This window comes from Sarcophilus harrisii, chromosome 2 (assembly GCF_902635505.1).
Source record: "Sarcophilus harrisii chromosome 2, mSarHar1.11, whole genome shotgun sequence".
In the NCBI taxonomy this organism is placed as follows: domain Eukaryota; kingdom Metazoa; phylum Chordata; class Mammalia; order Dasyuromorphia; family Dasyuridae; genus Sarcophilus; species Sarcophilus harrisii.
In genome coordinates, this window is record NC_045427.1 from 183,962,803 (window position 1) to 183,989,000 (window position 26,198).

The 26,198-nt window shown below is 33.8% G+C and overlaps 1 protein-coding gene across 1 annotated transcript in view; it reads right to left on the reverse strand.

The window, feature by feature from the left end:
• The window catches only part of MYT1L (myelin transcription factor 1 like), a 660,434-nt gene that overhangs the window by 546,283 nt on the left and 87,953 nt on the right, over positions 1 to 26,198 (reverse strand). Inside the window, exon 3 of the mRNA XM_031951169.1 lies at positions 22,556 to 22,648. The gene's annotated coding sequence lies outside the window, so the exon portion shown is untranslated. The remainder of the gene's footprint in view (positions 1 to 22,555; positions 22,649 to 26,198) is intronic.

Sequence of the window (26,198 nt, forward strand, 5' to 3'; positions counted from 1 at the left end):
ATACACAGGGTGATAAAAATTCTATGACAACTTAAGCCTTCAGATAACATTTAATAGCTCAAGTGTACCTACAAATCATTTATGAATGTACTGAATTTGGAACCATTATTTGGGTGCTTAAGGTCTTAAATCCCAAATGAGCTTTAACAATAGCACAACAAAGTAAGCTTTATTTAAAACAAAACAAAATAAAATAATACTTCAATATCTGAATACTTCTTTAAAAAGACATCTAGGAATGCACATAGAATTAGAAATGAGGAGGATCATATATAAAGGAAGATAGAAAGCACAAAAATACAGGATATAATTTTCATAAAGGAATCAGTTTATTAGATGCTTGACCCAAGTGATGCTGTTCCATGCTTCTAATATCTTAACCACTGCACACAAAACTTCCTTATGAAAAGCTAGTGATTCTGAAGTTGGCTTCTTGTTGGCATAAAACAAAAACAAAAACAAAAAAAAGTTGCCAAGTTGACAGGTATGGTGAGGGGATGTGGTCTCCTTTAGTATCATTTTCCACTGAATGGCTTAGAGCAAATGTTCACAGGAACCTGCAGATTAGACTTTCAAAATGAGTTTGGATTGTCTGTTCCTATTTATGACCTTACACATTTAATATATAGAAGAGATTTCTGGGTTTTGCAAAAGTTTCTCATAAATCTAAATTGCAAATATTATCCTACTGTGGCAAAGCAGAGTCTAAATCATCTTTCTAGCTTGTCTACACTGAGAGTGTTTCCCCTTCTATATCAATTTTCTCATTTTTCATTATATTTTGTTTTGGAATGAGTGACGTTTCTTGATGTAAGTACCACACTGATAGAAACAGTATATCAGACATATTCCTATCTCTCTGTGGCCATTCCTCACCCTCCCAGAATTTCTTGCTATACTTATTTATGTAGCCTTCCTGGCAGACCCAGAAGATAACTAATGCTTCTCTAAGAAAAATAGAGGTTTTTAAAGAGCTGTTGTTTGATACATGGAAGAGCAAATGGGACAAGGTACAGCACTTGAAAGCATATCTTCTTTTCCTCAGAACATAAGCTTCTGTAACCAAGGACAGTAGCATCCAAAGCACTGGTACCATCTCACAGAACTTCAGAAGTCTTTGTAATTTCCTACATGTGGACAAGGTGATCTGTGGTAAGTGAACTGAGAAAGTAGTTCCAGGAATCAAGAAAAAGCAAAAGTTTGGGGACCTTCATGTGGTGAATGAAGGGAGTCACTGGTACATTGCCAATTTTTGCAACTCACTTCTTAAAGTCTCAAACTTCCAAAATCATATATAGGGTTAATTCATTTTACTTATCAATTATCCAAGACTATATTCTTGGCATACATTTTGAAGGATTTTAGAGATGAGTCTTCACTTTTTATGTGTCATACAGCTGTTACCTGACTGAGAAGCCCTTTTTAGAATTATGTTTTTATAAGTGCCACATACACACACACACACACACACACATATATAAAATAATAATAATAAAGGAAATCAATTATATTGAAATGTGGTACTTCCCCTACCCCATTCTCTGCCTGCCTGTTTCTCCTTGTCTTCTACATACACATACATACATGCAAGTACAATGAACAGGTTAAGAATCTGTAATTTAGAGGCTTACAATGTGAAACACAGATTTACAACTTTTTGGTTGTTGAATGTGTAGAGGAGAGAGCCTTTTCATTTTCCAATCCTTAGTTATCACATGTAGTATAATTTTCTGTTTAAGTAATACATGTCAGTCAAATCAGCCAAGGATTATTTGGGGATTCTGACCATCAGAGATAATGTCATACAACACTTTCAGCATACAAATATAGTGTAGAATCAAGGCCAGTAATTTTCCCACGTAAGTAATTATAGGAAGGACTAAAGGAATGATTAAAAATTGTCAAAATAATTTTCCTAAAAAGCAAGTGTGACCATATACATCATTCCATTGAATAAATTGCACTGGCTCACTAACATTTCTATAAACAATTACAAATTCCTTATCTATTTACATACAAAGTTTTTCATAATCTGGATCTAACCTAATTCCAGCTTTATTATACATAATTCTTTGAGACTCAATTTCCTCATCAATAGAATGGAGACAGTAATACCTGCTCTATCTACTTCAAAATATTTTTGTGAGCATCAAATGAGACAATTTATTTGCAGCCCTTGCAAAAATGCTACATAAATGTTATGATCATTATTAGTAGGAAGTCAGGCAGAAAAGTGTATTTGTATGTGCTTGGAAAGGGGGAGGGAATTTAGCACAAAACATCTATTAATTCCACACAATACTACCTTTACTGGTGGCATTTTCAGTAAGGAAAGATGGTCTGCAATTGTGAAGTATTAATTAATAAATGGTAATAAAGTATGCTACAGTCCCTAAATGTTAACATTGATAACTTTGGAAGCTCAAGGGTATTAAATAACTTTGAACAAAGCCTGGAAAAGTATATTATTTTGACTGATGAGAGTTAATTTATTTGTTCCTAGGGGACTTTTTCTTTCTATCCCTGTTTTGTTTATAAAAATAGACTCTATTTAGGCATTCTCTATCAATGAAAAGAGGGCCAAGTGGGCTCATATAAATCACTCAGAGAACAAAGAACTCTAACTAAAGATTAACAGAAATGGCTTGCATGAAGGAGAAATAGACATCTTACTTTGAGACTTCTTTTAAAACTGGGGGTTATCATATTGTCTTATGAATTGCTGAAAATGTCTTACTTCATATGTATACTATTCTTGTAAGGTGCAAAGGACAGAGGACATTTACTGAACTTCCACTGATCTGCTCTCAGGGCCTAAGGTTTTGTGTTTTGTGTGGATGAGAGGAGGGAAATAAAAAAGGATCTGTCCTAATGTCAATAATGGAAGTGATGATGCATTGAAGAAGTCACCTATCATCTAGTGACCTTAGTGCCATAAGAAAGATAACTTCTTTCTGACTTGGCAATGGTTTCAGCCCAAATAAATGCTTTATCTTGAATACTTAAATTTCATGGTTTATTTTGTTTTGGTTTCTATCAACTATCCACAGACCGATGTTGGTGGGCACCTGGGAGCTAGGGGAATAGGGAGAGGGAGAATAACTGAAATGAAATGACAAATTCTGCATGCTGCAAGTGAGCACGAAAAGAGAAGTCTGATGGGGTGGTATCTTTTTGTTAATCATGAAGTAGAAGGAGAGAAGAAATCACTCAGCTGTGAAAAGATATATTTCACTCTGTGGGTGAGATGGGGCTTTTTACCCTTTCCTCAGACACATTCAGTGTTAATCTAATCCAAGACAAATCTTGATTGGGCATCTATTCTGTATGAAATTTTAGGCTCAGGGTTTGCACCCTTTTCCTTAGCTGTGGATTAATAGAAATAGATATATATGTAGATATAGATATGTTCCTCATGTTATGGTGAACTGCTATATTTCCTTTAGAACATAAATCAAATGCCAACCCTATCCATGACTTCTACCCTGATCTCTTAACTACTCCATGCCCACTCTCATACACAAGTAGGTAAAAAATGTCCTTCTCTCTTGGACCTCATCTAGTACTCTGATTTGTATCCTCATTATATTAACATATGAGCTGGTATATAGTATATTTACTTATGTTTTTGTTTCATTCCCATAATAGACCAAACTTCATGAAGACAGGGAATGTGTCTTAATGTACATTTTATGTTTCTTCTAGCTTCTAGATTTCTGTTCTGCTCCTGGTTGCCACAATAAATATTTCATTTTCTTCCTATCTGCCTGGCTACCCCTTCAGAGTCTTCTTTGTTGAATCTTTATGTAAATAATACCCACAAACATGAATTTACCCTGAAGGTTGGTACTTGGCTTTCCTGACTTTTCTCTATATACTATTGTGCTGGGTGATTTCATCAGCTCCTGATCATCTCTCTGCAGGATGACTCTCAAATCTATTTACCCAGTTCTGACTTCCAGTCTGGCATTACCAAATGCTTTTTGAATAACTTGAATTGAATTTTTGGTAGACAACTTAATCTTAAGCTATCCAAAACAAAATTATTTCCCCTAAATCCTTTCCCTCTTCAGAACTTCCCTATTACTATCAAATACACCATTATAATTTTAGCTACTCAGTTTCCAACTTTGAAGTCATCCTCACTTACCAACCTATTGTCAAATCTTGTCATTTTTGCCTTTATAATTTCTCTCATATATGTGCTCCTGTCTCCATTGACATAGGTGCCTCCTAAGGTACAAGCCCCCACTACCTCATACCTAGACTACTTCCAGTTAATTGCTCTCCATGTCTTAACTCTGCCATATTCCAGTCCATTCTTGACTAGTTACCAAAGTGATCTTTCTAATGCATAGTAATTCTCTGTCCTCACTTGATAAATTACATTGGTTCACTATTGCCTCCAAGATCAAATATCAAACCCAGTTTGACTTTTAAAGCCTTTCACAATTTAGTCCCTTCTTACATTTCAAGGATTCTTATATTTTATTATCTTTTATGTATAGATATACTAGCCTTCTTATTGTTTCTCTTACAAGACAAATCATTTTTCAATTTCATTAATTTTCACTGGCTATCATCTTTTCCTTTCTTCAGCTCTTCCTTCTGGCTTCCCTGGCTAACTCTGAGACTCCACACAAATCTACCTTCTGTAAGAGACCATTCCCATTTCATCTCTTTCCCAAGTATTGGTGACTTTCCTACAATTCGCCTACATTGTGTAGGTGTCCTGTACATACAGTTATTCATATCATATCCCTTACTATATGTTTGCTCATTGATGATAGAGATCATGTTTTTGCCATTTTTATAGCCCCTAAATTAGTACAGTGCTTAATACTTAATAAATATCTGCTAATGATTTGTTGAATAAACAAGAAATAGGATCATAGAATTTTAGAACTGGAATGTTCATGAGAAATCAACTGATCCATATCCCTCACTTTACATATGAAGAAATTGAACCCTACCACTAGCAGAATGATTTTCCTGATGTCACATATGTATTAAGTAGAATGCCCAGATAGACAATTAGGTGAAGAGAAGGTGTTTTTATAAATCAAAAGACTGGGGAGTGAGATAAAAAAAGGGACTTTTTTTTAGGAGTGGGAATATTATGTTTAAAACAAGGAATATCTGGGGAGTGAGATAAAAAAGGGACTTCTTTTTAGGAATGGGAATATTATGTTTAAAACAAGGAATTTTTTTTCTTGATTTCTCAATGGGAGGGTGATGGAAAATAGGAAGGTGAGAAGGGAAAAAATCATTTAATAAAATGTAATTTGATTAAAAATAGAAGCATGTTAGACAAATGCATTTTCTAATATTTTCATCAGCCACTGTTTATTAAAACATCATCTTCTGTTTATTCATTACTTACTTATGAGGACCCAAAGTATATCCCAAATTGAGCTAGTGAATTACTTCTCAGTAGGATTTTAGACACTTTAGAATGTGTATTAACTCAACCAAAACAAACAAAAAATAAAACACAACACAAAAACCTTGCAGAATCTTTCAAAGTGCCCACTAAATAGGAAGATGGGATTTAGAGCTAGAACTAGAGAAAATATAAAATAACCATTGTTTTTTCAATAGATAATAATTGTGATATTTACAAAGCATTTCAAGGTTTGCAAATCATATACACACTGATGTATGGGCACAGAATACATGTGCCTCATGTAATTAGCATATTAATTAGTAAATGTGACTCTATGGTCAACAATAAAAAGTGTTCTAAAATAAATTCACTTCCAAAATGTTTGTTTTATAGACATTTGCATTGTCATTAACTAATTAAATTATCATGTATGCATCCATTTCTTACATACTGCATCCCTACAGTAGAATGTAATCTACTAGAAGGCAGGAATTTTTCCTTGCCCTGTCTTTGTACCTGTGGAATTAGTCATAGTTCTATGTACATAGTAAATTCTTAATGTGTACTTGATGAATTGCATTGGGTTGGATTTAATCGTGTCTCTACAAAAAGAATATACAAGATGATTTGTCTTAGTTTGCGAATTTTTAATTGTCAACCTGGAAACTTAGTTCAGACCTTATTCAATCAATTTTAAAAATGGAAGCTCCACTAATTTTGAAAACTCTGATCCTTTGTAATATTCATAAGCTTTCTCGATTTTTCTCCATTTGTTTTTCAATATAAAGTCTCAGATCCAAGTATTCCTCTTCCAACATGCTGCCATTTTTTTTTCCTTTCTCATTTCATCCCACAAACCTGAAAAGTTTTTACCCAACTTTGCCCAATATTTTGGTTCAAATTTTGCCCAATTTAATCAACTTCAATTCTACCTTTTATTTTTTCCAATTTTTTTGTGAAGCCTTTTTATGTCCCAATCTAGTTCATAAGTGACCTCCAACTTATTTGTTCAACAAATAGCATAGAGAAAGTAGATGGGTTTTTTGTTTATTTAAATATACATACATATATATATATATATATATATATATATATATATATATATATATGTTTTAGCTCCCAACTATAATTTAAACTACTGGCTTTTAAAATTCTTCATGTTCTCCATAGTATCTGACATAGTTTGTTAATCAGAACAAGTGGCTTCTGATTGATATTAGCTGGTTAACTTACACATCAGCTTTGTCATTAATAATTTTAATATTTAATCCAACCAATATCTATTCAATCCTATTATGTTCCATACACAGTGCTGGCTTTTTAGGATATAATAATCTAAATGTAATGGTCACTTTTTTCAAAGTAACTATTTTTTATTCTTCTCGGAGGGGTGAATGGATCGACACATTCCATAGAAAGGAAGGAGTAAAAAGGCAAAGGAAAGGTTAGTGGGAGAGTTCTAGAAAAACATAAAGAAGCTAAAATTAGCCAGTCACTGAACTTTTGTTAAATGCTTACAGTTATGGGGAAAAATGAAAGAGAAATGGAAATGGAAATAGCAAAGCTGAACCTTAATGAAAAAGAAGGGTTATGAAAGATATAAAGAGGTGCTTTCTGTGTAGGGTAATGGCTTCTGCAAATTCAGAGATATTAGAGATGACATGTCTGTCTTGGTGAACAGCAGATGGTTCAGTTTGGCTGTACCACAGTATGTGTACATTCCAAACTTACATCTTGCTTAGAACATGAGATTTAGGAAGAATATCTTCTCCTTTCAGATACTGCTGCAGAGCAAATACTTACCTGGGGTTTTTAGTTTTTTCTTTAAGGCAATATAGAAAGACCACTTAGGATTTCAGATCAAGACCATTGAAAGAACTCAGAATTTATCCAAAAACCCTTTCATTTTACATTCAAGGGAACTGAGAACCAGTAAGTTTAAGTGGTAGTAACCATCAGATGTGGAATTCAAACTCAGCTTCTTTGATTCCAGAGTCATTGTTTTTTCTATCATGCTATGCCATATACCCTCACATTCCTCAACAGAAGAACAAGCAAAGCTTTAAAAAAAAAACAATGGCTTTATTCAAGTACTCAGATAGACATATTCCATGCTTTCAGCAGAAGTCCTAGATGTGAATTTCTAATTTTCAAAGGCATAATTGATATTTTCCAAGCACTACATTCACAGTTTCTTTTATAAGTATTCATCATGTTTTGTCTCCTTAAGTCCTTTACATTTTCACTTAAGGTCAATGTGTTAGAACTATTTTGGGAAGCAGAAGTTTTTTAGATATATAATATCATACTATATTAAGAATAATATCTTAAATTAAATATAACATTTTAAGATATTAAGAGACAGGAAGGAGTTTAAGATAGTAAGTTAAGGCTGGGCTTCCTCACGTTTAATGTTTTTTAATTGCTTTGAGATTTGCAAAATTTCTTCCTCATAGAGACCCATTCCAGTATAATGAAAGCTCTTCCAAGGCAGAAATTTTCATTATTGTCTAGTGAAATGCTTTTCATCTAGTATCTATCTATCTATCTATCTATCTATCTTTTTATCTATCTCAAACTTGAACTGGGTGAGGTAGATAATGTATTAGTGAACTGTTTTTTTTTTTTTTTAATAAGGAAAGTAAGGTTAAGAGGGATTATACTGAATGATCTATGGTTACTTAGTAAAAGTCAGTGGAAGGACTGGATACTAGATCTTTTGACTCCCAAACTAATTGTTTTTCAATTAGACTATATTGTGCCTTTGATGTTTCCTAGAAGACAGAAGAAAACATCATTCCCCTCATGTTTTCCCCATACACATCTGACAAGGACTTGGATGTCATATTGTAATGACTTGTTTCTCTGTGAACACCATCTATCTCCTCTCCCAAATCTTTCCTTCTCTTTTTCTTTCTCTATCTTATTGGTGATGTCACCAACTCTTTCTCTCCATTATTCCAGATGATGACATTTTCTAAGTCTTTAGCTACATATCTAGTAAAAAAAAAGGAATAAAGAAAAAAAAGAAAAAACTGGACAAGGAATTTTTTAAACTTAAAAGCAAAGTAACTTCCCTGATTTTAACTTAAACCTTTATTTTTCTATTTTGTTCATGGATGATTACTGCTGTGAATATTTTATATCTTAGCCATCAAAAAGAAATATATAAAAATAAAATGACTGGTGCTGTTATGCTATCTTTGAAAGAATGAATAGAGAGAAAGAGAAAAGATAAAGAAGATAAATACATACACACAAAGAGAGAGAAAGTGTGAGAGAGAGAGAGAAAGAGTGAGAGAGAGAAAGAGAAAGAAAGCAAGAGAGAGAAAGCGAGAGAGAGAGAGAACTTGGAGAAACTGGGAAAGGAGAAACAGAGACAGAGACAGAAATTCTTCCAGGTGTGTCACTAAATAATTCAGAAAAAAGTTGAGTTACTAAGGAAGCTGTGGATCTGACCTTTATTTCACAGTCTTTCCTTTTCTAGCAAGATACCAAACAGGTATATATTAATTGATAGGGAAGGATGTGCTAGAATTATGTATAATGACTTTCCTCCAAGGAATTGAGAAAGATATTACCGTCTTCTTTTTTAAGTGTGTCAACTTTTGCCTGAGTCAGCATATCAGATTCCAGGATAATAGTCAAGATTGAGAGTCACACAGTGGGGAATCCTGCCCTAATGGTGTTGCCCAGTGTCACCAACTGATACTACTGTCAGTACTAGTACACCATAGGGGAAAGGGGGTGCAATTAAAAGTAAGGATGAAGAGCTCTCTTGGAAAGAAAAAGCCAGAAAATGCATATGAATAAATCTATAAGCTAGCAAATCAGAATAGTTAATCAATAGACTAAAAACTTAAGAAGAAAGTGATACTCAAGTTCATATCCATAAAATCAAAGTGGCAAAAGACTGCTATAGTTAATTGATGTATTTTCTTTTCTCCTTTACCATTATCCTAGTGTTTGTCCCCATTTAGGCTAGAAAATTATTGCTAGTAACTCTATTCACATGTTCAGACAAAATAAACTACATATTCTACATTAAATCTCTGTCCTCAATATATGAATAACACAGAAATCATAGTATCTCAAAGGACAGGATCTCAGAGCGTATTGAATCCAAATTGTACCTGAATGGGAATTTATTCTATAAAATCCATAACAAGTGACCATGCAGACTCTATTTGAACACCTTCAGGAATATTCACTACCAAAGTAGCCTTTCAATTTTAAGCAAGTTCTGTTGCACAACAAAAATCTGCCTCATTGTTAACTCTCATTCATTTCTTTCTATTTCTGCCCTCTAAGGCTAAGCCAAACAATTCTAGTCTCTTTTCCACATAATAGGGCTTCAGCCCCTTGAAAACATCTATCATGACCTCCCCTAAATCTTCTCCTTGCCTAGCTTAACATTCAGAATTCTTTCAATGCTTATTCATTAAGTATAATCTTTTTATATCTTCACGCAACCCTATATACACTTAAACTTGTTATACTTTTTCATATGACATCTTTGAAAAAAATCAAGATGCTCACCTGATAGCAATGAACCTTTTTTTTAAAGTGACTATTGTGATTAAGGCTGACCAAGTAGATGAAGAGCTGGGCCTGGAGTTATGAAGACCTGAATTCAAATATAAATTCAGACACTAGCTGCATGACCCTGGGCAATTCACTTAATGACTCAATGTCTACCTCAGTTTTCTTCATTGGTAATAATATTATCCACCAAGGTTGTTGTGAAGACTGCATAATAGGTATATATTGTTAGTGTAGTGCTTAGCACACAGTAGGCACTTAAGAGCTTGCTTCTTTCCTCCAGGGACCTATAATAGGTCCTGGGGATAAAAGACAGGTAAGATTAAGATCCCCTTCTTTATGGGGTTTCTAAACTTGATGGAAGACAGTCTATATAAAGAAAACAAGAATGAACACAATTCAAAGTTCATATGAGAATTGCCATGGAGGTATTGTTTTAAAATTAAATTTGAACTGTTAATTTGCAGGCACTCTGCTAATTTTCTATTTGTAACCCTAGTCCATAGAATAATGGTGGTATAGTGGATACTAGTCTGGAGTCAGGAAAACTCATCTTCTTGAGTTCAAATCTGACCTCAGATGCTTACTAGCTGTGTGACTGGTAAGTTACATAAACCTACTTGCTTTAGTTTCCTCATCTGTAAAAAAAATGAGCTAGAGAAGGAAATGGCAGATCATTTAAGCATGCTTGCCAAGAAAACCCCAAATAGGATCATAAAGCAACACACAGGATGAAACAACACAGCAACAAGCCCTTAATAAATGTTTCATTCACTCATTCATTCATTCATCAGACATTAATTTTATACCAACAATTATGAAGACACTAAAGATATAAAGACAAAAATAAAATGCTCTTTGTTATTAAGGTTTTCACCTTTCACATGGGGAAACAAATTTACATTGATCACATGTCAATATATGTACATTTATATATATATAAATATGTGGATGTACATATATATGCATACATTCTACGTAAAATTTATGCATATACATATATAATAAATGAAAATTAAATTTAATTGTGATAGGGAGCACTGACAAGAGAAGAAATTAATAAAGATCTTGTTCAAGTGTGGATATTTAAGTTGAGGTTTGAAAGGAGCTTATATGTGTGTGTGTGTGTGTGTGTGTGTGTGTGTGTATTTTAAGAAGTTTTTTTTTATTTGATGCCTTTTCTTATATTTGCTCTATTTTATTCAAGTCCATGATACAACTTTCACACTTTTTTCCCTATAATAGAAGCCTATGTATTTATATAATTGAAGAAGTGAGTAGCATATTTTTATATTTGAACTAATTGATAACAATTATGGGTAAGCTGTTTCTGTTTCAGTGATGACAGATCATGTTAAAGTTGGAAAATAGATTAGGGATCATCTAGTTCAAGATCCATTTTGCATAAGGATAAAATGAGGCCTATATAGATTTGTTATTATCCCTAATCAAACTCCAAATGTGTGTCTGTCTGTTTATTATAGTAGCAATGCTGAATCTTTAAGTTATTATGAGTGAATGACATTAATAGAGATGGTTATTTTCTTTTTTGTTATACAATTCTGGCAGAAACAATTCAAGTAAAGATCTACAAAGTCCTTTAGGCTATAATCAAGTGCTATTTTTTAAAAATAGTTACTACTTCCCCATGCCCTCCCATTTAGACTTCACAATGTTTTAGTGATAGCTATGATTATTGATAATACCTGGAAACACTGAAGAATCTTTCTCCTATACAAGCCTTTCCTGACTCTTCTATGCTTCAAATACTTCCCTATACAAAGGCTCCATCCACATCTCTAAACCAGACTATTTGCTATTGTCAAAAACTGTACATACATTCTTCTTTCTCTTCAGCCTCTGAAGTCCTTTCCAGCTCTGTGACTATGATGAATCAGACACATTATTAACAAACATTATTAAGTGCCTAACTACTATGTTTCAGAGACTGTGTTGTTGTTCAGTCATTTACAATCCTGTCTGACTTTCTGTGATCCCATTTGAGGGTTTTTTTTGGCAATTCCTTCTTCAGATGAGAAAAAAAAAAAAAAAAAAAACTTGCCCAGTCACACACCTAGTAAGTGTCTGAATCTAGATTTGAACTCCTGACTTCAGGTTTAGCGCGCTATCTATTGTGCCACCTATTGACAGAGGAATCAACTAGTTGGGATTTAAACCCAACTGTGCAGAGCACAAAGGATTAGCAGTTCATTATCTTAACTACTCTACCATCAATTTCTCTGTTCACAACTTTTCCAGTCAGTCCTACTAATATCCAAATATATGTTATTTGTCTTACCTTCTTCCTAGACTGTCAGTTGCTCTATAAGATGAAGGTAAGAATTGTATCTTCTCTGTCACCTGGCCCATTGCTGTGGCTATAGTAATCATGTAATAAACATTTGCTAAATGTAGTCTCAAAATAGAGATATTATAAAGGATATATTAATGATACCATATTATGATGAACTCATATTCTATATCACATTTGGAATTTAAATTTATAAAGAGCTATCTTGGATAATAGGGACCAAACAGTGGGCAAAGAGCAGCATTTCCACAAACACTATTCTAAGTAATCATCTTATTACTAAATGACAACTGGATATACAAAATAATCTTTCAGCAGATTCATTCAGCTTTAAGCATCTGACAAATGTCAAATGTTTATTACATGTATTACATACAGATGCTCTTAAGCTCCTTAGTCCAATTGCATCCTCTAAAGCACATGTGCTTGGCTTTACCACCTTAGGTCTTAATCCAGCTTTTCCTACTGTGGGAATGCACAGCTGGGAGCAACAAACATTATAAAGCCTCATAGCCCTCTGTTGCATGACACATCCTAGCACAGCTATGTGGACTGGGTTTTCACACCTTGAAGCAGTACTAGAAGTTCAAACAATGAACCCTAACTAAAGCAGTACTTTGAGAAGGATGCATATGCTATCCAGTTCTTTCCCTTATCCACAAAGATTTTGGGTTAATGAAATTGAGTTTAATCTTTTTATTAATACTACAAATCTATAAGTAGGAATATAAAAATTTATAAGAAGTAGCATGTGTTTAAAAAGACAGGAAAACTGATGATCTTTTTTGAATATTTCTCTCTCCAAAAAGATAAAATGTTTCCAAGTTTGGTTCCTTCTAGTAGCTGAACTTTAGTTAGTGATGCAGAAAACTTAACAATAGAATGACCCATTTTATGACAGTTCCTAGTCATGAATTTTTATTTTATATCTCTACTTCTAGATGTATAGTATTAATAAATGAAACCATCTCTACTTGCAAGAAGCTTACATTCCATGGGAGAAGATGGCAAGAACCATGTACTATATACAGAATAAATATAAAAAAACTAATTCAAAGAAATTAAATAAAAGGTAGTATAAAGGAAAACTCATTAGCAGTTGATAGGATCATGAAAGGACTCATGCAAAAAGTAATACTTGAACTATATCTTAAGAGGGGAATTTTAGGTGGTATAAGATGAAGAGAATGTACATTCCAGTCATAGGGACAGTCAATCAAAAGTCATGGAAAAAGCAGATGGAATGTTGTATGTGAAAAACAGAAAAAGGACTAGTTTGGCTATATCCTAGAGTTAGTCAATCAATAAACACCTTTTATAGCCTTACTATGTTGTAGAAACATATAAGACCATAGAAAGTGCTCAGGATATAAATGAGAAAAAATAAAACAGTTCTTGTTCTAAAGGAGCTCACATTCTAATGGAAGAAATAATATTTAAGTTTAATATGTTTGTGTAGGAGTAGAAGAGTGAAACAGACCTATGGCCAAAGGAGGGATCTGAGCTGATTCTTGGAGGATTCTGGAGAAGCTAAGAAGTGTCAGTAAAGGAATAGAACATTCCAGGAATGGGGTTCCAGACAATTTAAAGACACAGTCATAACATGGAGTAGAACAACAAATAGACCAATATTTCTGAATTATAAAGTACCTGGAAGAGACCAAAATGAGAGAAGATTGGAAAGGGAAGAAGGAGGTACAAGGCTATGAAGCATTTGAAATACTAACAGAAGACTTAATGTTTGACCCTGGATATAACAGAGAACCACTGAAGCTTATTGAATGGCGGGGGAAGGTAGAGTGAAAGGATAACAAAGTCAGACCTGTACTTTAGCAAATCACTTTGTCAGTTAAGTAGAGAAGGATGGATTGAAGTGGGAAGAAACTAGTTAGAAAGACCAATTAGAAGACTATTTCAAAAATCTAATTAAGATGAGAACATAAACCAGGGTGATGTCTTTGTGAATGGAGAGAATGAAAGTAGAAACAAAAAGATTTAAAAATGAATATGGTTTATGACTGTGAGAGAGGATTCAAGAATGGCTAAATTTGTGAGCCTGAGTAATGGGAATGATGTTAGTACTAGGGCTGGATATATAATATGGGAATCATCTGCAAATGTATAATTAAATGCATGGGACTGATGAAATCACCAAGTGAGATTTGTATTAAGAGACAAAAGAAGAGCATTTGGGACAGAACTTTAGGGGACATTATTGTGTGTTAACAGGATTAGAAGGAACAGACAGGTAGGAGAAGAACCAGAAATGAATAATGTTATGGAAACTTAGAAAGGAGAGAGTATCCAGTATGAGATGGTAATTACTACTGTCAAAGGCAGCTAAAAGAGATGAGGACTGGAAAAGGCTTCATATAAAAGGGTTCTCCTTGGAAAGAAGGGTCACCTCTTCATCAGTAAAAGGAATGAAGGAAAATATGGTGGGAGAACATTAAGGGTATATGTTAAACATTGAGGAATGAGTCCAGACAGAGAATCTGTGGTGAGGAAGAGAAGTTCTCTGGTGGAGACAGATAATTAGATTTTGCAAGATTTTCCCTTCAGATTAAAATTTGTAGTCAGCAATGCAATTGTATCATGGAGAAGAGGGGGGGAGGGGATAGGTGGGAGAGGGGACAGAGGAAGGAGAAAGGGGGAAGTGGAGAAAGGGAGAGAGGAGGAGAAGGAGAGGGGGAGGGGAGAGGGAGGGAGAAAGGGAGGGGAGAGAGAGAGGGAGGGAGGGAGGGGAAGGGATAGAGGGAGAGGGGAAGAGGAAGAAAAGAGGGAGAGGGGGAGAGGGAGAAGGGAGAGGGAGAGAAACAAGGTAGAAGAATAGGATGAGGTAGAGAGGGGGAGGGAGAGGAGGAGGGGGAGAAGGAGAGAGGGGTGAGAGGAGAAGGGAGAGGGGAAGGGGGACAGGAGGAAAAAGGAGAAGGGAGAGGGAGAAGGGGAGAGAGAGAGGAGGGAGGGGAGGAAGAGGGGGAGAGAGAGGAAAGGAGAGAAGGAGAGGGAGATGGAGAGACAAGAGACAGACTAGAGACAGAGAGAGAAACAGAGAGAGACAGAGAAGCAGGGAGAAAGAGACAGAGATGGGCAAGTGGGGTGGTGTTATGGTAGGGGAAGCAGGAAGTTTGTGCCATGTGTCTACTCTCAAGGACAGCTATTGTAGTGCTGGAGGCGGAGCAGGGAGAACATGAGAAGAAGAATGTTCAGGGAATCCCAGAAGATTGCTTGAGGCCATGGTGTGAAGGGCTTCAAAAATTAAACAGAGGGGTATATATTTGCCCCAAGATAAAAGTTATTAGAATATACTGAATAGGGTTGTAATTAAGGAAATAACTTTAGCAACTACATGGGGGTTAATGTGGAGTTCAAGGGGAGACATGAGATAGGAAAAACAATTAAGAAGTTAAAATAATATAGCCAAGACTAAAGTGGTGGCTTTATGAGAAGAGAAGTAGAGATATTTTGGAGATGGAAATTATAAGACTTGGCAACTTATTGAATATATGATGTTAGAAAGTGATAAGTTGAGGTTAATGTCAAGGTTATGAACCCAAGGGACTGATAGAATGATACTGCCTAAAATAGAAAAAAAGGTTAATTTGGAAGAGGGTTGTATTTAGGGAAAAGAATGAGTTCTATTTTAGTTATGTTGAAGTTGAAAGATCTACAGAACATGTAGTTTGAAATGTCCAAAAGATAATTGCTGATGATGAACTGGAGCCCAGGAAAGAGACTAGGGCTAAATATATAGATCTGGGAGTCATTGGCAGAGAAATGATAATTAAACCCATGGGAATCCATGAAGCTACTGAGAAAGTATAAAAAGAAAAGAGTAAGGGGCCTAAGACAGAGCCTTGGGGAAACTCTACCTTTATGAGACAAGTTCTATATGAGGAACTAGTAACCGAGACTGAAGAATGGTTAGATAAGTAGAAAGAGAAGCAAAAGAGTAAGAAAGCATGAAAACCTTTATCTTGTTTTACTTTAGTATAGAGAGACTAGAAAAACTCAAATGCTACTAGAACTGGATTACAATGTTACTGGAAAATTTTTAATGAAATAAAAATACAATAAAACCTTCGTTATTTTTCTTGTTCAGTCTATCAATCATATATGACTCTTCATGACCTCATTTGAGGTTTTCTCGGCAAAGAAACTAGGTTGGTTTATCATTTTTTTCTCCAGTTGATTTTGCAAATGAGGAAACTAATACAAATAATGTTAATTTGTAGTTTCCTAAGTCAATATTGACATTACTGCTGTAGTAGATTGTGAATTCTGTGAGAGCAGGTATAGTATGTTTATATAAATTTTATATTTCTACCAATGGCTATCTCAGTGCTTTTCACAAAATAGGAGCTTAAACATTTATTGATTGAGTTAGTAGAAAGATTATAATAGAAGCCATGTCCTCAGAGTCTAAACAGGTGCTAGACTATTTTCTTCTGTACTAAATGATGCTAACCTGCCATCAGTTTTTGAGTTCTTATCTTTTTTCTATACTTTTCTTTTTCCTTATTGTTAGACATTAATTATCGCTATCACCAATATACTCTCTTTTAATTTGCTAGTTATAGTCTCCTAAATTCAAGACTAAAGATTTTAGAGCTTGAAAGGAACTTTCTATTGAACTCCCTCATTTTTACAAATTAAAAAAAAAAAAACAGGGAGAGCATTGTTAAATGATTTGTTCTGGGTCACACAGCCAGTGAATGCTGAGATGTGAGTGAAGCTATTCCTAATTCCAAGTTCAGTGCTCTATTGCGGATAATCTTCCATGTAATCAAAATGGTTCAACTTTGGTATATGAGTTTTAAAAAATCTGATAATAGTCTCTCTTACATAAATTATGTAACTGAGCTGTAGAACATGCTTCTTGTAATATGATGGAGGAAAATGGTAGATGACAGTATAATGTAATAGAAATAGACTTTAGGAGGGAAAGGTTTGAATTCTAACTGTGTTACCACCTGTGTAACATGCTTTTTTGTGTTGTATATCATTTTTAACTGTAAAATGGAGGTGGGGTGAGAGAGGGATTGGATTAGATTAATTTTAAGATGCTGTCCAATTTATGATCCTAACATCTATTTGGGCTACTAAGGCCTTTTTTTGATTACTTTTTGGTTTTCAGTCATATCTAAGATTCTAAAGTTGCATTACAGATCTATATACCTAAGTAGATATATGGGCAAATACATATGACATCATTCAAGGTAGATATGAACCCTTTAATCACCCCTCTTTGAGATCAATCATTTGGATGATCCTGAATTCACCTAATTGTAACATTATCTAGCTGATCTATCATCTAACATATAACTATCTATCTATCTAACTAGCTAGCTAGTTATCATCTGTCTGCTTTCCTTTATATTTATGTACTAAAATTTACCCTCTCCAAACTTATCTAAAGGCCAAAAATTAAATTACCGATAGGACAATTCTGTCTCCATAATCTTCATGTTGGCTAACAATATTTATAACTTTCTTTCCTCCCTGTTTATGATACTTCCCCTTTAAAAAGAGTACCATCACTACCAACAACCGCAAAAAAAAAAGAGGTTAGAGAAGAAAAATCTGAAAGTAGATCATATAACTGGTACATTTTCTATCTGGCTTATAATATAACAAATTCTAGTAATGGGGCCCAGAGTAGGCAAAGAATAGCTGTTTTCTTATCAATTAATTAAAAACCTGTTTTTATGAAAGTGCATTTATGTATTAGTTATAATTATGATTGAAGGGAGCTACTTAAAGTAGATTAATTTTGGTATGTGAACTAATAATTTCAATCTAACTTGGAGATGAAAAAAATAACATTGCTAGTATGATACCAGAAAGAACTAGAATGTCTAGTTGTTACTTTGAGCTCTGTTGTTGATTTGTATGCAGACTTAAGAATGTTGCACATGCTTCTATTACCAAATTATATTTTCTATAAAAAGTGATAATTTAGTGTTATGCACTTCTTTAGTGGAAAATAAAGCACCCTACACTACAAGGTAATAGTAAGATCTTTAAAAAGACCACAAAAAACAAAAAAATATATCATTTACATATTTAATGAAATACCCAAATTAATGACTTTTCACTAGACAGGTACAAACTCTTTCCCTCAGATATACTATGTCCTTCCCTAACTCTCACATTGTACTTTATACTGATAATGTTCTCTTTTATGCTCTTTGCATACTGAATTTTCAATGATCCTTTAAAGTCTAATTCACATGCCACCTTTTCCATGAAGCCTCCCCTAGTTTCTCCTTTATCTTCAAATTGATAATAGATCAAAGATGTAGAGGTAGAGGGGAACTTAAGTCCAACTTCCATCATCCCTTCCTTTACCAATGAGAAAATGTTAAATGAATTAAATAATTTGTCCACTATCACACAGTAGGAGTTTGAAGTAAAATATGAATGCAAATCTTCCTGACTAAGTAATTATCACACATTTTGTTTATGTCTTTCTCAAGCAATTGCAAGGTAATATTGATTATTAAGGTAATCTGTGTTTGTGTCTTAAGTCTCTACTTTGAGACTACAAGTTGAATGAGATCAATGAAGGTAGCACTGAATCTTATCTGAATAAAATATCTGAAGAACCTAGTAGAATGTGCTATAAAGCTAGATATTCAATAATGTTATTGTTGAAGGAAATGAATGAATGAATATAAAAAGGAAAATTCTAACTTGGAATTCTTATATTTTATATGCTTTCTTTTTCAACTTTCTTTTCAACTCGTACTCAGTTCTATTTTCTCCGTGACAATTCTATTTGGTTCCTATCATCTAAGCTTGTTTCTAAGTCTTCTTTTTTCTTTTTGCCTCACTTGGCTTATGGAGATGTTATTTAGTTATATCCCCCACTTTTTTTGTGCAACAGATATTTTTAAAGCTGTGTATATATACATTTTACTTTTATCCCTGGTATACTTTATCTTGTTAGATTTGTTTCATCATTTTTGCCTTATTAAGATCTTTTGTAATCCCATTTCTGTTGACTGACAGTTTATCTATCCCTGTCAATTTCTTGACTTCCACAGAAGCAGGCTTCATTTGTGTCACCAATAAGCACATAGGACGGAATAAGGACAAGGGAGCATTACTATTAAAGACATCCTTCAAGATGGATATGAGCCCTTTAAACACCACTCTTTGGAATCAGTCAGTTGGATGATTCTGAATTCATCTAATTGTAATATCATCTAACTGATATTTTTTCTTTTTAGCTTTCATGGCCATTTTGAGATACTTTGCCCATAGGTTGCTGAAATCTAGGAATATGTCTGTAATATAGATACTGATCTAATTGGGAGGACAGGGAGGACAATATATTTTATTACTAGAAGCTTAAATTGCTATGAAACTATTTAATATTATACTTTTTAACTGGATTTTTAGAAAAATTCTTTCCTCACAATTTTCTTTTCCAAAAAGTAGCATCTTAACAATTTGGGTAGAAAAGCTTTGCAGCATTGAGCAATATTTCTAATTCAATATTTGTAATGTCAAAAATATTACTCATTTTCAGAGAATTACACAGGTTGGAAGGGACCTTGGAGATCTCAAGGAGTCCAAATTTCCAATATAGAAATCAGGTGATCATATATTATATACATATATGGAAGTAAAATGCTATCAGAACACTTTTACTACCAAGTTCCATGTGCTGATCAAAAAGGAGCACAGTTTTCAGGCCAATGATGCTTGGTATCTGTGCTTTATTTAGTCACAACACATTGCAAGCAAAGCTTTATGAAGGAGGTGGCATTGGAGCTGAGCTTCGAGGTGGAGGGATAAGGCAGATGGCATCCCAAGTAAATGAAGAATGTGAGTAAGAATACAAGGGTGAGAATGGGTGGGGAATATTGGATAGTCTGGTTTGAATAGATCATAGAATGCATGAAGGGTAGTAGTATAAAATAAAACTAGAAAAGTAGATGAGAGACAGTTTTTGGAGAATTTTGAATATTAGGATAAGGAGTTTATACAGTTCAAAAGGAGGAGAAATGGAAAGTTTTTGAACAAAGGGTAGTGTGATCAAGAAGACTAGATTGAGGAGATAAGAGAAGGGAAAGTGGTTAAGAGGTAATTGCAAGAGTCAGGATGAAAATTACTAAGGCCTGAATTAGGTCAATGGGAATGAAAAGGAGAGGACAGATTCAAGGAGACATTATAAAGATATAATCAATACAAATGGCAAAATTATTAGATTAGATTGAGCTTTAGAGTGGTGAATGACTATAAGAGGAAAAGATCATAGATTTAGAGTTAGAGGGATTTTATAAATCATTGCATCAATGTCCTCATTTTGATAATGTAACAAATTCAGAAAGGTTGTTACTTGTTCAAGGTCACAGTAATATAAGCAGCACAGCCAAAATTAAAATCTAGGTTCTCTGACTCCATGTCACTTTTCCCATTACAACTGGAATGACTTAGAGTAAAGAGTCATCTATTGGCTATAAAAGTATATACTTAGAATAGTGGTACCATTTCCTACATAAAAGGAAGCCAGAAAGATAAGGAAGTTTGGTGGAATGGATGATGAATTTGATTTTAAATATGTTTGAGGCATTAATAGGATGTCTAAATGGAGAGGTCCACCATGCAGTTAGAAGCGTTGGTGCTGGAGATATAGATTTTTGAGTTCTCTTCATTCCAATGATACTTGAAAATCAGAGTGAAAGTCATTAAGTGATAGAGTCAAATAAGAGACAACTAATTGCTAAGGAAGAAGCTAAAGAGTACTTATACTGAAGAGAAGGGAAAAGGAATAGAAGTCACTATTGTTTGTCCTTTATTCTTGAAGAGGACCATGACATCAAGGAGCTGATGCATGACATGAAAATTAATTGCATGTAAATGAGGGAGGGCTGTACAAAGTCACCTCCCTCAGTTTACCCTCCAGAACTATTGAGGTTCAATGGCAAGATATAGATCAATAGGACTGGAAATGGCCCTGGGATGCAATGGGAGAACTTGGACTTTTTCATTAACTAAATTCATTAACATTGTAACTAAGAGAAAAGAGGGCATTAAGAAGCAGATATGTCTATAAGATAAATTGCTGTAGAAATTTTGAGGATGAAGACAAAGTCAGGAATTCTCGATCTTGGACATGAATAACACTAAAGAAAAAAGCTTCTTAGGCTTCTTTAGTGGTGTTCTGACTGCATTAGATATAGATAACCATCTAATCTTCCAATGATACAAACTGGAATCTACTTTTTGATTTATGGGATGATTTTTATGTATGTTCTACCATTAACTCTCCAATAAAGACCATCTAACCTCACTAGAAGTAGCTATTTTCTGAGACAATTATGTAGTGCAATAAAGTGCTAGACTTAGAGTAAAAAAGACTCGAGTTCAAATTAGACCTCAGTCACTCTAATCCTGAGCAAGTAATTTATTTAACCAATGTCTTCTTTAGTTTCCTTAACTGTAAAATTGAGATTACATATATATAACATATATGTATTTATATACATATACATGTGATTGTGTATACACACACACACATATATGTATATATTTGCTGAGGAAATTGGGGTTAAATGTCAGTCATTTCTGGGTCAGTCAGAATCCAATAACCAAATGGGACATGGACTAAGACCTATTGGTGGCCAATGAGAATCAGATTAGCTTTGATTTAAGGCTTGGTACTTAAGAAAGACATCTAGTCACTGTAAGATTGAGGAAGAATGCCCTCAGGATCACATAGCCAGGAAGTGTTAAATGTCTGAAGCCAGATTTCAACTCAGGTCCTCCTGACTTTAGGGCTGGTGCTCTATCTACTGTGCCATCTATCTGTTCCTTGAGATGTTATATTTTTTTTAACGTTTAACATATATTGGATTACTTGCCATCTAGGGGAGGGGGAAGAGGGAGGAGGGGAAAAATTTGGAACACAAGGTTTTGCAAGGGTCAATATTGAAAAATTATCCATGCTTACATTTTGAAAATAAAAAGTTTTAATACAAAAAGAAAAAAAAGAATTAAAAAATTGAGATGATAATAGTATCCTACCTCCCAGGGTTTTTGTGACACTCAAATGTGATAATGTTTGTAAGGTGGTCAGTATATTGCTTGGTTCATAATAGTTACTTAATAAATACTTGATCTCACTCCTCCTCCCTCATTAAAAACAAACAAATATTCTGCAAGTAGCCATGGAGCACTTGGAATAAACTATTGGGTATTTCCTTCTCTTGCAATATGACATCTCATCTGCTTTTTGTGGATGTTGTCTTTTATACCATTATTTGCATGCAAGTAACTATTGGTAATATATTGAGTCTACTTACATCCACTGTGTCTCTTCACTGTTCCTTAGGTCATCCACAATTTTGATTGCTCAAAGATTGTAGCATTCCATGTTTTTCTCCTATGTAGCACCACTAGAAGAACATTAGTATTTTAAAAAGTATGTATTTTCACTAGAAATAAATTAGAATTATTTATGCTATACAATTTCTCAAGTGAAATCTAGCTCACTCTTTTTCAATTGTATATCCAACTCATTGCCCATCTTCAATGTTGGCCGTTAGTAAAGTTAATCATGGAGTAATTGAAGGGATTGTTCAGCCAATTACATATTGTAGTGTGAACAAGAAATATTACTTAACAATTTGGTTTTTATTTTGTATGTTGATAGATCTATTTGAGCCATCATATATTGCAGCAAACAAGCCCTTTGTAGTATTCTAGATCTTGGTGAAATGAGTAAAATGTTTTACTCAAACAGAGTATTTATAGGGATTTGTCAGCTGCAAAAGATCTTCTAAATGGACTCTGAATAGAACCTATACCATGATAGTAGGAAACCAATCTTATAAACTTAGATATCTCTGCTTAATGACTTGCTTAATATTAGAGGATTAAAATAAATCTTAAAGTTCTAGTTTCAACTACTATGGAACTTGAGATGATCTTGACATGTACATGACTAATACCTTGTTGGACATAAGTCCTTAAAATTGTATTTACTGGACAAAATACTTTTAATTAATGATCAACTAACAATAAACATGTGAGCTTATATTCTCTATACTCTTCATCAGTCAAAGGTGTTACGCATGAAGTTATGATATTATAGAAAATTATGAAAAGATACTTATATTTTCATCAAGGATATCTTGTATATATGTGTGTATATTATTTTTATAAATATTATATAAAACTGAGAAGATAGCAAGTTGTTATTAAGGTTTTTCCCTATGCCTTTTTTTCTCTTGTCTTCTCTGAGATCTTTCCAATTATTTAGTATCTTTACTTTTTTCATATCTTGAAAATTATAACTCCATGCTTTCACAATTTATTAAGTTATTGGAAAAATTTTTTCTCTGTTACTTGGTCAGGTCCAGCTGTTTTTCCACCTTTATCTTTATTGCCATATCTACCCCATTACACACTATAATGATGTTCAAATGTGGTGCCTTTGCTTTTCTCAGCTACAAAAAATAAGTTGCTGAATAAAAATACTTACAGATCTGTTCCAATTTTCATGTTTTTGTTCTCCCAGTTTCATCTATATACAGTTCTGCTATTAACTGATTTAATTGCATCTTACACAGTTTTCTAAATATTTGTTTTCCCTTCAATTATTTTGTGAAACTATTTTTTGCAAGTATGTTTAATGTCCTCCTGACTCTATTCATAAAATATAGATTCCAACAGGTTCTAGCAAGATGGTCTCAGCAAAAGATCATGTCTGCTATCTGAGAAGCAGACTGATAATGTATAGAGAATCTAATCACCCATAAGTTGGTCACTAGCAGATACCACCTTTTGTGATAACAGATCTTGCTTATTTATAAAGTAGTGACTATTCTTTAGACTCTATGCAATTTAAACTTAGACACCTATACTTTTACCATTCATAACCAAGAATCGTTTTCTGTATCTCTAAACAAAAAAAAATTAAGTACTTGGAAAACTAGTATCTGGGATTACAGAACAAAGTATTGTATATAGGAGTGAAATTGATGGACAAAGGTTGGTTAAAAATTATAAGATGTTGCTAAATTGGAAAGTTGTGAAATTCAAGCAATCAATATTTTGAAGGAACATTTCCGTTCAAATTTGGAATTATGAGCATGAAGAAAAATCATTGTATAATCTGCAAAGATGTCTCTCTCTTTCTAAATGCATAGTCTTCTATTACTACACATTACTAAAAGCCAGAATATAAATGAGACTTTTTTTGTCTGGAAAATAAAATTTTAAAAAAGTCATGTTAATTTACCGAATATGGTTATCTTTCTCATTGCTTTTCCTCCACCTAATTTTGGATTTAATTTGTGAGATAATGGCATCTATAGCTGAACCTCACAGTTAGATTGAAACTCAGAATCTAGGCAGTTATTTTCCATCCAATATGAGGAAATGATTGAAAAATACTGAACAAGAAATTGACAAAAGCTAAAAGGGGTAAAATTTTTCTTCTGGTGAGAAATATTAATGACATATTAATAATTTATCCTATGGATCACATGCTTCAGGGATTATAGAACAATAATTAGGTTATATTCTATTACAGAGCCTGAAATTTGAAAGTATTAATATAAAATATTTGGAATTCTGGGCAAAAAATGAATTTAAGGAAGAAAATCTGCTATTTTAGCATGATGAAGTAGAAAGAGCACTGGATTTGGATTGGAAGGTTTTAATTCAAATCTTCATTCTTCTTATTATCTAAGTAATGGGTAAAGTTACTTGATATCTTTAAGTCCCTTTATAGATAGTCAACAAACATTCATTAAGCACCTGTTATACACATTTCATTTTTCTGGTAAAGACTTTTACTCTTAACTCCCCAAATAAATCTTATGCTTCAGACTTACAAAAGATGATTTAGCTCGTCATCAACTCACTCCAATTTGCTTTCATCACTCTGCTAAACTTCCAATCACTATTCATCTTTCTGCCTTTGTGTCTTGGGTATATTGTATCTCTGCTCTTTTTTTATTCTCAGTCTTCAGTCCTAAATTGTACACTGTATTCGAAGTAAAAATTTCATGGTTCTTATTAGGGAATATCTAATACCTATTCTAAGATGGAGTATTTTGTTTGAAACAATCTGGTCCCTGAATATCTACCACCTTTTTTCTGCTTAAGGGCTCTAATGCCTCCTCCCAATATTTCTACACTTTTAGGAGTCCTCACTGCTTTGAGTTAAGGCATTATTTAGGGGGAGGAAGTATGATAAAAATATTATCAACCATTAATATTTTAACTTGCACTGAATTGAAATTCAACAAGCATTAATTTAGTGTTTAGTATTTACAAAGAATGTATAAAAACTACTACAGGTAAGAATAAATGAAATGAATGTTTGAACTGAAATGAATAAGTGAAAAAAGCCTTAATTTCTTACTAGTGCAAGATATTGCTTTAAGATAAGACTGACACAGCTTGCAGTAATAAATAGGAATTATTGTCCTGATCCCTATATATACTTGCAAATCTAATTGAAGAGGGTGGGGCCTATGCAAGGGATAGTTTCCCTGCTACTGTGGTGTTGGGAAATTTGGTAGCTCAAAGGTCCACATCCCCCTCCCTTACTGATTCAGTGCTCAGTTTCATCAAGAGAGGATGTGTCCATCTATAGTTCCTTTACCCATGCCCATGGGAACAGATTTATTAATGTCGTGAAGCTGGTTATAGGGCACAAGATCTCCATGGAATGAACCCTAACTTAGGTAAGAAAGAGAAATATTCTTCTGTGAAGGTAAAGAACTGTCAGACTGAAGGGCATCTCCAATATTTCCATCTTAAGTCAAAGTTTTAGTCATATAGTTCTGGAGATAGCTCTGTGACACAGAAACGGCTCTCAAAGACTTTATAATAAAAAAAGAACAGAGATGGATACAGAGATAGCAAAGAGAAGAACTGAAAAGAGTACAATGCTGGAACATTTGGGTGGGTATTTCAGGCTAATCAAGCTTC